The sequence below is a fragment of the Molothrus aeneus genome, chromosome 22 (genome assembly GCF_037042795.1).
Source record: "Molothrus aeneus isolate 106 chromosome 22, BPBGC_Maene_1.0, whole genome shotgun sequence".
Lineage (NCBI taxonomy): Eukaryota > Metazoa > Chordata > Aves > Passeriformes > Icteridae > Molothrus > Molothrus aeneus.
In genome coordinates this window covers 2,689,504-2,704,342 of record NC_089667.1, presented here as the reverse complement: position 1 = coordinate 2,704,342, position 14,839 = coordinate 2,689,504, and positions in this window count along the sequence as shown.

The following is a 14,839-nucleotide window of genomic DNA, read 5'->3' as shown; positions in this document are numbered from 1 at the left end:
GTGCCTGGAACTGCGAGAAAAAATCACCAGTGTTTGGTCATGGAAAAGGTCTGAGCACAGGACAAGGCACCAATTTCAGCTCTGGCAGCAACAAAAGACACAGAGCAAGGAGGGAAATCTCCCAGAGGGAAAGGAGAAGTGGGACACCCACCCAAAATATCAGAGCTGGAGGATCAAAAGTGTCAGAGGTAGAAGAGCACGCCAGGAGTGTGAGCAATGGGTGACAACAGCAGTGACAGGACAGCGACACAGTCACCTGTGCCTCCTCCTTGCAGACAGAAACTTTGCACTAATGAGGCTAATTAACACCCCAACACCTGGCTGGACATGCAGCTTCCCAGAACATGCTCCTCACTCCACCTGCCTGTCTGGGATCACACACCAGACCCAGCATTTCCCTGATCACATCTCAGCACAAGCAGCTTGTGGTAGGCAAATGACCCCATCCCCCTCCTCACACCACCTGCCTAAAGTAATACTGGATGAAAGAAATGTGTTTTAATAAAGAAAATTGATTTAGTTTGGTTTATTCATTAACACGTCGATCAGGAATGATTTATGACCACAATTTGCCAAATTATTCCTCTATTGATCAGCCCAGGGTTGTTTTGTTGTAGGTTCAGTCAATTAGGAGTAGCACTCAGGTGGGTAAATTAATCAGCCTTAAGTAGAGCCTGCCCATGTAGAGGGGCTTGGCAAGCCCTGGTGCCAATGCAAAACCTCACTGAGCAACCCTGCTGAGGTGAGATTTCTCCTCACAAAACAGCCAGCAATGGCAGAGCAGGGCAGCCCAGCCCCTCTGCTGGGGACAGGGGACAGGCACACACTGCCAGCAAACCTCTGAGCACGGCTTGGTGCTGTCCTGGCCCTGCTGTGCCCTCTCCTTATCTGCTCCAGCTCCAGCCCAGGCAGCCCTGGGGCTGGGGAGGCCCAGGCTGAGGCACGCAGGGTGCAATCACAGGGGCTCATCTCTGCTCCCAAACCCAGCTCTTAAGGACCATTTAAGGCACTTTCCTAAATCTCAGTTTGCAGCAGAGCCCAATAAATCACAGCACAAGTCCCCCACCGGCAGCCACAACGCTGCTCCCTGCAAATGCTGCTCTTCCCAGGTTTTCCTGGAAGCATCCCTGCAAATGCTGCTCTTCCCAGGTTTTCCTGGAAACATCCCTGCAAATGCTGCTCTTGCCAGGTTTTTTCCCTAATGCTAGAGGGAAGGATCCCTGCAAATGCTGCTCTTCCCAAGCTTTTTCCCCCATGCCAGCATGATGCATCCCTGCAAATACTGTATTTCCCAGGTTTCCCTCCATTCCAGAAGGAAGCATCCCTACAAATGCTGCTTTTCCCAGATTTTCCTGGAAGCATCCCTGCAGATGCTGCTCTTCCCAGCTTTTTCCCCCATTCCAGAAGAAAGCATCCCTGCAAATGCTGCTCTTCCCAGGTTTTTCCTTAATGCCAGAGAGATGCATCCCTGCAAATGCTGCTCTTCCCAAGTTTTCCTGGAAGCATCCCTGCAAATGCTGCTCTTCCCAGGTTTTCCCCCATTCCAGAAGGAAGCACTCATGCAAATGCTGCTCTTCCCAGGTTTTCCCCATGCCAGAGGGAAGCAATCCCTGCAAATGCTGCTCTTCCCAGGTTTTCCCCCATTCCAGAAGGAAGGATCCCTGCTGCTTGTGCTGAACCTTACAGGTACCACATGCTCAGGGCACAGAGTCCCTGGCCGAGCTCCCCGAGCGATGCTCAGCACGGCTGAGGGCTCGTCTCTGTCTTTGCAAATGTCAGGGCTTATTCTTTCCTGAATGAGATATGGATGTGGCAGCATGATATTAAATTACAAGTCAAATAGTACAAAGGCTTTTAATTACACGCCAAACACAAGCTGCTGTCAGAGGGGAGACAGGGGCTCGATGGCCCATCAGGCTGTTCCGCTCTGGCAATTCCCATCTAGCTGGGAAAAGTCCAGGAAATTGGATCAGTAATGGGAACGGGGGCCTTTCACCTCCAGCCCAGCCATTCACATCCAGCCCAGGAGGGAGAAGGAAAGTCATTACCAACCTGATGGCCGGGCTGGAGTGACTTGGTGGGGCTGCAAAGCACAAGGAAAATGAGGAGTGGTGTGACCGTGTTCACAGGGGTCCGAGGATGAGGGAAGAGATGAGGATCTCACTCCATGTTTTAGAAGGCTTGATTTATTATTTTATTATATATATTATATTAAGACTATACTAAAATAATTTCATCAGAAGGCTAGCTAAGAGTAGAAAAAGAAAGAAAAATAACAAAAGCTTGTGTCTTGGACAGAGTCTGAGCCAGTTGACTGTGATTGGCCATTAATTAGAAACATCCAACATGGGCCAATCCCAGATGCACCTGTTGCATTCCACAGCAGCAGATAACCATTGGTTCCATTTTGTTCCTGAGGCCTCTCAGCTTCTCAGGAGAGAAAATCCTATGGAAAGGATTTTCCATAAAATGTGTCTGTGACAGAGTGGGTGTCACTGTTGAGTTAGGGACAGGTGAGTGAACAACACACAGACTCTAGGTCTCTTCAGCAGGCTAATACTGAATTTATTAGAAATTAATTATTTTATACACTATTCTGATACAGGTGACCTGATTGGTCATTTAATCAACACCCCTCACACCACTGGCTAATTAAGGAGACCTTAATTACCCTTTGGTAAACATCTTATGAGATATTAGGAAGAAATTTTTCACTGAAAGAATAATAGAGCACTGGGATGCTCTTCCCAGGGAGGTGGTAGAATCACCATCTCTGGATGTGTTTAAAATAAAACTGGACATGGCACTTGGTGCTAGAGTCTGGTTGAGGTGTTAGGGCTCAGGTTGGACTCGATGATCTTAGAGGTCCCTTCCAACCTCATTATTCTGTGATTCTGTGAAAACAACTGTTCAAAACAGCAGCTGCAAGATTGTTTTAATTGTTTCTCTCAGCCTTCTCAAAATTCCCCAGAACAATTCCTGGGGAAGTTGATCTGGCTTCTCTCTCTAACCAGGCTGTTGTAGGTGGGTTGTAGCCCCTCTGAACAGCAGTTTGGGGTGACAAAATCATTAGGAGCTGGAGAGAGCATCCCCTCAGCTCCAGCACTTTCTGCCAGCAGGGATCTGCAGAGCATCTCGCCCCCACCCTGGCTACAGCCTGAGGATAGTCCCTCCTATTTATGGAAAACACTGGAATATTTACACTCCTCTCCCAGCAAGGGTGCTGCCTCACTCTGGTCCTGCAGAGATGAAGGACACACTTTGATGCTGGCTCTTTCTAACAACCTCTCACTGCAAAGCCCTCCCCTCCTCAACTGATGTGCTCACACCCTCTCAGCACCCTGGGAGGTGGCAAAGCTCTGAATTCATCAAGGACAAGGAACCACGGCAGCAAGGGATGAGAGACCTCACAGCCATCAGAGAACAGCCACGTTTCATCCTGCTCCATGAACAACTTTCCTCCTCTTTCCAACTCCCCAGGCAGCACAGCTCATACCAGGGATGCTGAGGCAAGGAAGGGCTGAGCTGCCTTGCCAGCATGATTTAGCCAAGGTGTAAATTGCAAAAAAGGGGGGGGAAAGGCCTCTGAGTGTCATTTTTCTTTGGCATTTCATAGGAATTCCCATGCTTTGGTACCCAGGCTGTCACATCTGCAAGCTCTGCCTCCAATCTGTAAGGCTAATTTGCTCAACAGCTTTGTTCCCCCTTGGGAATGGGGGTTGCTGGTCACAGAAGATTGATTAAGCTTTTGGTGCATCACCATTAATGAAAATCAACACTAATGAGTGTTTTTTATGGCAGCCCCATAAAAAGCATTAGGACAGGTAAACACAGGAACAGCCAGGCAGATCAACAAGGTCCCGTGCTCCTACAAGCTGGGCTTGCCTTTGCCAGCTCCTCACATTCCTTGCAGATTTATCCACAGGATTATTCAGATTTAACTCCCAGTCAGCCTTGGTGAGAGGCACAGTGAATTTAGAATCCTGGAAAGGTTTGGGTTGGAAGGATCATAAAGATAACTTAGTTCCACATCCCAAAATGAGCAGGGACACCTTCCACTAGGCTGGGCTGTTCCATCCCACCTAAAAGGGCCTTGCACACTCCTGGGGGTGGAGCAGCCACAGCTTCTCTGGGTTTTATCTCTGCACATTGGGATTGGGATGCTTTCATCCTTACCTACACCCTTTCTGTCCTCAGGGATAAATTTGACTAAACTGGCACCAGGCTGGGGTTTATTTTTTTCACTCCTGACAAAACAGGCAAAAAGCAGGAATAAAAGACCACCCTGAGCCAAGGATTTGGTTCCTGAGACCAGCCAGCCTCAAGAATGGAGACAAACATCTGTTTTAGGGCAAACAGCACCAGACCCAAAACCTTTCTGGCTGCCCTCTGGGCCCCAAAACGATGCTCAGTTGGAAAAATCACAGATAATCAAATTGTTTCTCCCTTCCAGCTTTCAACTGTGGCATCAGGGCTTCAGAACCAGCACAGCCATAGCATGGAAATGCCTGGCAGGAATTTTTTATTTCTTCCCAAGGTGCTTCAGCCCTTCAGATTTTGCAAGCCATCCTTTAGAGGTTCCAGATCTAAATGGGATGATTGCAGGAGGCTTCTCGTTACAGGACATCATTAAAAATAATGTATGTGCTTGAACTGCAGTCAGCAGGGCCATGCCAGGGATGAGCAAGGGGAAAGGAGAGTTCTCTGATCTTGGAAAGAGAGAACAACCTATTAAAGAGGAATTTAGTTCTCATGTAGAGCTATCAAACCCTTGGAAAGCTCTGCTCTCTGCCTCGAGCTCTTGTCCCTTTCAAGGACAGCAAAACTCCAGGTTTAAGCCCTTCTGCTGTATTTGAATATTTAATTTTTTTTAAAGTCAGCTCTTGTAGTGCTTTGACACCAACTCATTTGACCAGGAGAGCTGAGGCCCTGGCAGCTCCTGCAGCTTTAGTCAGTGATAGTATCTTCCCCTTGAAGCACCAGCCCCAGTCACTCCAGTGGAACAGAAATAATCTCTTTTGTTAAATATAGAAAAAAAAAAACTTCTAAGGCTGAAATTCTCACTGAGGTTTGACAGAGGAGAGATGTACAAGGCGCCCAGCTGGGAATTCCCTCCTTGTCACAGGGATGACAGCGAGGAGGCAGCTCAGGGATTCCTCTTTCAGCCTCCCTCCCTCAGCACCTTGTGAGTCTGTCCAAAATATCCCTCATCTGCCTCACAACCGTCATTGGGGGACCACTGAAGAGAAGACCCGCCCTGTCTAAAATCTCTGGCTCCATAGGAGACACATGCCAACAAGGCCCCAGGCCCTGAGAGCACAGTGCTGAGTTATTGTTTTCACAGGTGTTGTTTGCTGTGTGCTACACTGAGCCCAATGAGAAGAAGAAGGGGGCACCGTGCCCTTTTTGCAACAATAGCCTTGGAAGCTGTCCCACCTCTCAGCCTGGCTGGGCTTCTCCTGAGTTCTGGGTGATCTCCCACAGAAGACCCCTCTCACTCCTTTACAACCACCGTGACAGACAGACTGAGATGTAAGGAGCCTCTCCATCAAGGACTGAGACATGGAACCCCCATGTGAAAAGGCCCCTCTGCTCCTCCCAAGGACTGGGACTGAAACCCCCAGCCCAGGGGAGGTGTGTGGGGGAGGCAAGCTGACCAAAGCCAGATGGAAAACAATGGCTCACGCCCACTGCCGAACATGGACTGTGTGTACCCCTTTTCCAAACACTATTCTTTCCCCCCAAAGATACAATAAACTACCTTTGATTTGGTTGCAAAATCCATCCTAACCCATTTCTTCTTCTTCTTGGTCTCCATTTTCTGCTGTGATGCTGGCACTTTGGAACTGGTTTAGAGTAGAAACTCACTGTCTAACATAGGTGATGGGTACTGGAAAGTAATTGTAAATATGTTATATTTAGAATAGAAGCTCACTGTCTAACATAGGTGATGGGTATTGGGAATTAAGTGTAAATATGTTTTATGTAGTTTGTAGTATAAAAGGACAACACCACCTCAGGGGCGGTCAGAGTGCCTGTGGCTGCCCTGCTGAGCAGATCTCGGCTGGGCAGAAAGAAAATTTTATAGAAAAAAATTAATAAACAACCTCAAGACCAAAAACTGAAGAGCTCTGAATCTTTCTTCAGACACACGGGCCAGAACAGAGACATCCTGCACATCTCGGGGCAGAAATTACCAACCAAAACCTGAGATTCAGCAGGCTAATCTGAGTTTATTAGAAACCCATTCTTCTATACACTGTTCTGATACAGGTGGACCTGATTGGTCATTTAATCAACACCCCTCACACCACTGGTTAATTAAGGAGACACCCCTTGGTAAACATCTTATGAGAAAACAACTGTTCAAAACACCAGCTACAAGATTGTTTTAATTGTTTCTCTCAGCCTTCTCAAAACTCCCCAGAACAATTCCTGGGGAAGTGTGAGTGTTCACAGGGGTCCCAGGATGAGGGAAGAGACGAGGATCTGACTCCATGTTTCACAAGGCTTGATTTATTATTTTATGATATATATATTATATTAAAACTATACTAAAAGAATAGAAGAAAGGATTTCATCAGAAGGCTGGCTAAGAATAGAAAGAATGATAACAAAGGCTTGTGGCTCAGACAGAGAGTCCGAGCCAGCTGACTGTGATTGGCCATTAATTAGAAACATCCAACATGGGCCAATCCCAGATGCACCTGTTGCATCCCACAGCAGCAGATAACCATTGGTTACATGTTGTTCCTGAGGCCTCTCAGCTTCTCAGGAGGAAAAATCCTAAGGAAAGGATTTTTCATAAAAGATGTCTGTGACAGGGAAGTTTATCTGGCTTCTCTCTCTGACCAGGCTGTCACATCCACATGTAGCCCCTCTGAACAGCAGTTTGGGATGACAAAGTTGTTGGGAGCTGGAGAGAGTCCCAAATCCTTGGGACTGCTGTAAGAGCTGCTGTGAATCTTCGCTGGCTGAAAAAAAACCCAATTTTTCACTGCTCAGAGCAGCTGTGGCTTCCCCATCCCTGGGAGTGTTCCAGGCCAGGCTGGACAGGGCTGGGACAGTGGGAGATGTGGGAGGACCTCAGAGGATGGGTGAGATGAGCTTTCAGCTCCTTTCCAACCCAAACCATTTTGGGTTCTTGTGATTTTTGATAGGGACAAACAAGCTCCTGCACACCCCTGCACCCAGCCCCTCATTCCTCCACTCCTTCTCTGTGGCATCACATTTTCTGAAAAATCCCTTTGCCCAGGATTTTTCTCCTGGGAAGCTGAGAAACCTCAGAGAAAAAGGAAAACAATAATTATCTCATTTGTTTCTCCTGTGTTTTGCTCCTCTGGAATGTGGTTGGAGATTGTTTACCCACAGGTGATTGTTTTACTGGTTTTCTGTGAATTGCTTTGACTCAATGCCCAATTAGAGCCAAGCTGTGTCAGGATTCTGGAGAGAGTCACGAGATTAATTATTATCTTTTTAGCCTTCTGTAAGTATCCTTTCTGTATTATTTAGTATAGTTTAGTATAGCATTCTTAATATAATATAGTATCATAAAATTATAAATTAACCTTCTGAGAGCATGGAGTCAGATTCATCATTTCTGCCTTCATCTGGGGGCAACCCTAATACAAACCCAAATACAATAATTCTCCACCTGTTCCCAGTCTCCCCAAAAAACAGAGCCACTCCTCATCTCCCCAGTCTGCAGCTCTGCACACCCTTGCACAAATAAAATCCAGCAGCACCCTCTATTTTATCACACAGACTATTTTATCCATACCACAGTCCCCATGCAGACAGCTCCTTGTATCTCTTTGGCCTTAGCAATGTGTTTATTATTCAAGCACTCATTTGCTCCTGCACCAGCTGAGAAAAGTGGAGAAAGATTAATTCCCGAGGAAAAGAAACACAAAATAAAATAAAATAAACAAATAAAATAAATAAATAAAAGCAGAATTGCTGCCTTTTTTTTTTTTTTTTTTTGCTTTTTAGGGCCTCTGATCCATTCAAAGAGCTGCCTTCTCCAGGCCTCCTGTGTCACTGTTGATTGAGTTTGTTCCCTCCTCACCTCCTGGTTCTGTTAGAGTATCTTGTCTCCTCAGTATTACTGTCGCACTTCCTTTTCATATGCCTGAAATACACACCATTGTGTTCTGACTTTTAGTTTTTGTGCAGGGATCCCTTTCATGTCTCGTCTTCTGTAAAGTCCTTTTTTCTTGGCAGTCAAGTGTATGAATGTTTGCTGCCAGGAGATTTTGCTTCTATTGTATTCCAGACATATTATAAGGGGGTTTTTTTTAATATTATTTTTTTTGTTCTATACTGTCTCTGAGGTGTTCCATGGGTTTTTTTTTCCCATGCTGGCATGACTTTTCCCATGTGGATGCTGCCTGCCTTGCTCTTTGCCCCTGTGCACACGGGAGCAGCATCCTCAGAAATGAGCATGAGAAGGGGTAGGAGGGCAGGAGCTGGGACAGCACTGCCCAGGGACACAATGGAATTATCTCTCCCCACATTACACATGGCTTGTTGCCATCATTCCCTTTGCAGAACTGGGACGGGGAACAGCAGAGTGGTTTATGCCACGTCAGGATACAACTATGACCCCAAAAAAAAACCAAAGTAAAATAAGATTTTGGTTCCTGGGTCCATGAAAGGACATTGCCACTAATCCTGATCTAAACAGCCACTGGATTTTCTTCTGCTAAAATTCACCTCTTCAGGCAACTTCACTAGCAGATTTCAGTCCTCAGAACAGTAAAATCCAGATGAGCAAAACAAAAGAGAAAATGTGGTTTTAGGAAAGCCAAGGGGTGGATGAGGCAGAGCAGAGCCCAGGAATCCCCATCCATCACAGCCTCCTCTGTCTCCCCAGTCAAACTGGGATGCTGAACCCAGTAAAAGGTTCCCAAAAAGATTGATCCCCCAGCTTGGAGCATGGATCACATCCCATTTTCCTCCTGAACTGGAGCAGGGATCTCCCAAAGGGCTGGTGAGTTCTGCCCAGGTAAGTGGGGAGTCCCCAATCCTGGAGGGATTTAAAAACCCCATTGGTCACAGACATCTTTTATGAAAAATCCTTTCTTTAGGATTTTTCCTCCTGAGAAGCTGAGAGGCCTCAGGAACAAAATGTAACCAATGGTTATCTGCTGCTGTGGAATGCAGCAGGTGCATCTGGGATTGGGCTCATGTGGTTGTTTCTAATTAATGACCAATCACAGCCCAGCTGTCCAGGCTGTCTTGGTCAGTCACAAGCCTTTGTTATCATTCCTTTTCTATTCTTAGCCAGCCTTCTGATGAAATCCTTTCTTCTATTCTTTTAGTATAGTCTTAATATAATATATATCATAAAATAATAAATCAAGCCTTCTGAAACATGGAGTCAGATCCTTGTCTCTTCCCTCATCCTCAGACCCCTGTGAACACCATCACACCACATCACCCATCAAGAACACACATTTTAGTCACTCAGCAGTGCCAAAACTTCCCTCCTCACCTCTCTGCCAAGCTGAAGGAGCCCTTCCTGCAGCTCAGCATGGTTCCCTGAGCTCTGCTCAGCTCACACCCCACCTCTCCAGGTCAAGGAAAAACTCTGCAGCCCCTTTAATCAGCGTACCCAGCTCCACCAGTACAACCCAGTCACGCTCCAAGAGCAACAGCCTCAGCACATGGGGTGTTTCTAATCCTCCAGAAGTGGAAACATCAGAAAACCCAGAGTTTATAGGACTTCAAACAACTCTACTGGGGGCCTGAAGTCAGAACAGCTTCTAGAGAGATTAGTTCTCCTGTAACATGCTCGTGCCCAGGCTTTCTGATCTCTATCAGCATCCCTCAAAGAGCAGCTCCTTTTTCCATCCATTCTTTGGACCCCTCTCCTCAACTCTTTGACTAATTATAGTTTGTTGGTTGTTATGGCAACCACAGATTTCTCTCGGCGTCCCAACTCTCACAATTTGGCTGTAATATTGCAACAGTGGACGAATACAAATAGAGTTTTAAATCCTCCTTTCTTGCCAAGCTTCCTGGTAAATCCCCCCACAATGCAAGAGCTGCCCTGCTGGCTTGATGGGATTGAGGCTGCTCAGGGAGCCTGCAGAGCCCTCAGAATGCCAGGGTGGATGGGGAATGCCACATTCCAGACTCCCAGCCCAAGGGGGCACGAGCAGGACTCCTCACTGAGCAGACATTAATGCACATGATATGCAATATCTTAAACCAAACAAAATAATGTACAATAATGTACAATATCCCCCTCTGCAGCTCACCCCTGCTGGGACACTGCTCCCCACAGCTGCTGAGGAATAATTTAAGCCAGACACACTCCAGGAGTTGGGTTAAAGGCAATTCCACCGTTCCAGGTGAGGATGGGTGCTCCAGCAGGACTGCGCAGCCAAGCTCGGGGTCGCTTTTTTCAGCTGATGCAAAAGCACAGCTAGGAGGCCAAACCAAGGGCTTCCCTTCCCTTCCCTTCCCTTCCCTTCCCCCTCTGTCCTCATCCCCTGGGGCACACTCAGATAATGGATTTGCACAGCTCAGGGATGTCAGGCTGACTCTTGCAGCAAGTACCAGGTAAAATTAATTTGCCAAACCTCTGAGTGGAACCCTCCGTGCTCTTGGGAGCTGGATCACAGCTCAGGAGGGTGCTGCTGCCTCTGCAAGTTCAGGACAAGTGATTTTTTTTTTTCACCCTCACTTTACCCAGTGTGACCGTGTTCACAGGGGTCCCAGGATGAGGGAAGAGACGAGGATCTGACTCCATGTTTCAGAAGGCTGATTCATTATTTTATGATATATATTATAGTAAAACTATACTAAAAGAATAGAAGAAAGGATTTCATCAGAAGGCTGGCTAAGAATAGAAAAAGAAAGAATGAATAACAAAAGCTTGTGTCTCGGACTCTCTGTCTGAGCCAGCTGACTGTGATTGGCCATTAATTAGAAACAACCACATGAGACCAATCCCAGATGCACCTGTTGCATTCCACATCAGCAGATAATCATTGTTTACATGTTATTCCTGAGGCCTCTCAGCTTCTCAGGAGAAAAAATCCTAAGGAAAGGATTTTTCATAAAATGTGTCTGTGACGTCCCATCTGGTCACCCTGCCCTGCCAAGGAACAAGATCCTGCTCCTCACCCCAAGGAGAGATGGATGTCCCTGGGTCCCTCCACAATATTTGAGTCCAAGACAGTGAAAACGCTGCTGTGGACTCCATTTCCTAACAGACAGGGTTTTCCCTGGCTAGGATGGACAGGGAATTTCATGTGGGCAGCTCCAGCAGAGTTTGGAACCCTGCACTCGCTCAGCTCAGTGTCCCCTGCATGGGGACAGAGCAGGGAGCAGCTTTCCCACAGCACAGGGAATCAGCTCCAAAGCAAACACTGCACTCTGCTCATTTTCACCCATATCAGCACTACAGGGTGACCAGATGGGTAAAATGAGGGGGAAAAAAATCAAATCACTTGTCCTGAACTTGCAGAGACAGCAGCACCCTCCTGAGCTGTGATTCAGCTCCCACGAGCACGGAGGGTTCCAGGCAGAGGTTTGGCAAACTAATATGCCCCACACACTGCTGGCTTCTGCAGAGTAAAACATTCCATGCCTTACACTGCATTACCAGCCAGAAAAAATGCAGATCTCATCCACTCCTGACCTGCTGTTATCCATCACAAGTCTCTGCTCACATCCACCTGAACCTGCCACATTCCAGGAAGGATATTCTGCTCCCTGTCCTCAAGGACCTGCAGCCAGAGCTTTGCAAGTGATGGATTATTTTGGCTCAGCCATGAAAGCTACAAAGGCTGGCACACAACAAACCAAACCAAACCAACTTTCTCCTCACCAGAACTAAACATGAGATTGATGGGGATGAAATCCCATGAGGGTAGACAAAATAATTTGGTTTTCAGGTATGTGATGGAATGCAAAAAAAACAACCCCAAAAGATGGATCCCTCAATTTGCAGCATGAATCACATCCCATTTTCCTCCTGAACTGGAGCAGGGATCTCCCAAAGGGCCAGTGACTTCTGGCACAGGCTGTGGGGAGTCCCCATTCCTGGAGGGATTCAAAAAGCCACATGGAAGTGGCACTTGGGGATGGGGGTTAGTGGTGGCCTTAGCAGTTCTACTCAATATCTTAAACCAAACAAAATAATTCTGTGAATCTTCCACCCCTCTGGCGTGTAGAACTCACTTTTCTTAGGAGCACATTTGATGGGAAGCCCCATAAAGCACCACCAGCAAGTCTCCAGCCTACAGCATAAACAGGACATGATCACCTGCAGCCTCCCAGGATATTTGTGCTGAACAAATCCAGCTTTAGGACCACAAAAAAAAAAAAAAAAATCACAGTGGGTGTGCAAGGGGTGGCACAAATTCTTCCTACCCTTCCTACCCCCCTCAAAAGGGCCCATCCTTTCCTTGCAGTGCTCTGGATGAGGAGGACGTGGCTCTGTGACATTCTGCTGATGGAGAGCTCTGTTTACCAGGCCAGCTGGGGAGGGACCCACCAGCAGCTCCCAGCGTGTGGGAGATCAATACTGTAATTGGGGCTGTTTGTAGCACATGAGCTATTGTAGCAATTGGGGCAGGGAGTGGGGAACAGGAGGGACTGGCTGAGCAGGGCCTTGCTGCCCTCTGCTGTGCTGTGGGGGCCTCCTTTGCTGCTTTTGGGATGGGGGATGGAGATGGGATTGCATCCCAAATGCACCATCAGGGAGCACTGCAAACCCCACTGTCCCCCCTCCTGTGCCAGGTGAGCCCCCCACATCCCCTCTGCAGGCAGGTAAAGGGCTGGAGTCCTCTCTTTTCAGCTTAAAAACACATTTACACACAGCAAATGTCAAATTGGTTTCAAAGAGGCAGGGAGGAGGGAGGAGAAAACCCAACAGCTGCTTGGACTGGGAGGAAACAAAGGAAATTAAGAATTTACAGGTGGCAGCGATCAATAAAGCATCAGGAGCTGACACCGGCCCTGCACTCAGCCTGGGGCAGCATCAGGAGCTGATGAGGGAACCCCCCTGCAGACAGGGGATGGGGAGGGGACACTGACATTACCATGTCAGAATTGCTGAGCGGGCCCACCAGCCAGGCTGCCAGAGGGAGGGGGCATCAGCTTCATCTTAGAGAAAAGAAAGGGATGGAAGGAAGGTCCTCTCTGTCTCCTTCCACCCCTGGGAGTGTCCAAGGGGGCATCAGCTTCATCTTAGAGAAAAGAAAGGGATGGAAGGCAGGTCCTCTGTCTCCTTCCACCCCTGGGAGTGTCCAAGGCCAGGCTGCCAGAGGGAAGGGGCATCAGCTTCATCTTAGAGAAAAGAAAGGGATGGAAGGCAGGGGCTCTCCGTCTCCTTCCACCCCTGGGAGTGTCCAAGGGGGCATCAGCTTCATCTTAGAGAAAATAAAGGGATGGAAGGAAGGTCCTCTCTGTCTCCTTCCACCCCTGGGAGTGCCCAAGGCCAGGCTGGACAGGGCTTGGAGCAGCCTGGTCTGTGGAAGGTGTCCCTGCCTGTGGTGGGAGCTGGGGGACAACGAGATGAGCTTTAAATGTCCCTCCCCACCCAAACCATCCCATGACTCTTCAGCTTCTCCCACAGCAACTCATGGCTTTGGACGTTGTGAAAAGTGCATATAATAATATATGGCTCTACGCAGATATTTACCATATGTATTTTGATGTATTGATTAGTAGTGCTGTATTAACATTTTAATAATATGATAAACGTAGTCTTGTAATTAAAAGGTAACTTTTGTAGTTAAAATAAGAACTATGTTAGTGAGATTTTTTTTAAGAAAGGAATGAGGCACTCACACCAGACAGCAGCCCCAGGACACCTGAATCTTTCAGAGAAAGAGAATTTATTGCCCTCTTATCAGAAGAAACGAACTTCTTCCTGCCTCTAAGACGCTGTTAGGATTAGAAGGAAGAAGTTGATGATGACCAGACAGAATCCTGAGCTTGAGTGGAATTTATGCATCATGTAAGAGGTGTATGAATATGCAACAGGCTTAAGGGTTAATCCTCTGTAAACGTGGGTCCTTTTTCGGACCCATGCTGCCCAGAAAAAGGTACCTGGACTGTCCGTAACTCTTTGCCTTTATTGTCTCATATTGTCCTAATTCAATTTGTCCAAATTATTATTACTCTAATTATATTACTATTTTTATAACCATTTTATTACAATTAATCTTCCAAAATCTTATAAACAAGTGATTGGCGTTTTTCACAGACGTGCTCAAAAAGCCCCAAACACGGAGTTTTTGGCCAGGCAGGCAGTTCACCCCCAGCCCAGCCCGGAGGGGCTCAGGTGCTGCATGGGCACCGTCTGCCATCTCGTGGGCACTGGAAGATTTTCCCGCAGGGTTTCTTCCTCTCCTTTGTCCTCATCAAGCATTTATCCCGTGTCCAGGCTCCCCCAGCATCACTTCATAGGTCACTGAGCTGCCTCTACATGGAGGGGAATTATTCATAGGCCAGTATCAAATATTAAAAGCAGAGTTGTATCGACATATTCTTTGTATATTCAATGCTTTTACCAGCAAACTGCCCTTTCCTTAGTCTTTTCTTTTTTTACTCTGCTCCTTTGGAGTCTCTCCTGAGCAGCCTGAGGGCTTGCTGCTGCATCTTGCTGTGTAATTGCATCTTTACACTCCTTCACACTCTCCAGCTGGAACTTTCTGGAAGCACAGAAATCACCTGGGCCAGCAGGCTGTAAATTCTCCATCAAGGAAAACCTTCAGTCCAGCTTCTCCCAGCTGCCCTGCTCAGCTCAGCAACCAAAGAGCAAATCCTGCTGCCAGCATTTGAGAGAAATGTGACCTCTTCAGTATCACACAAAGTC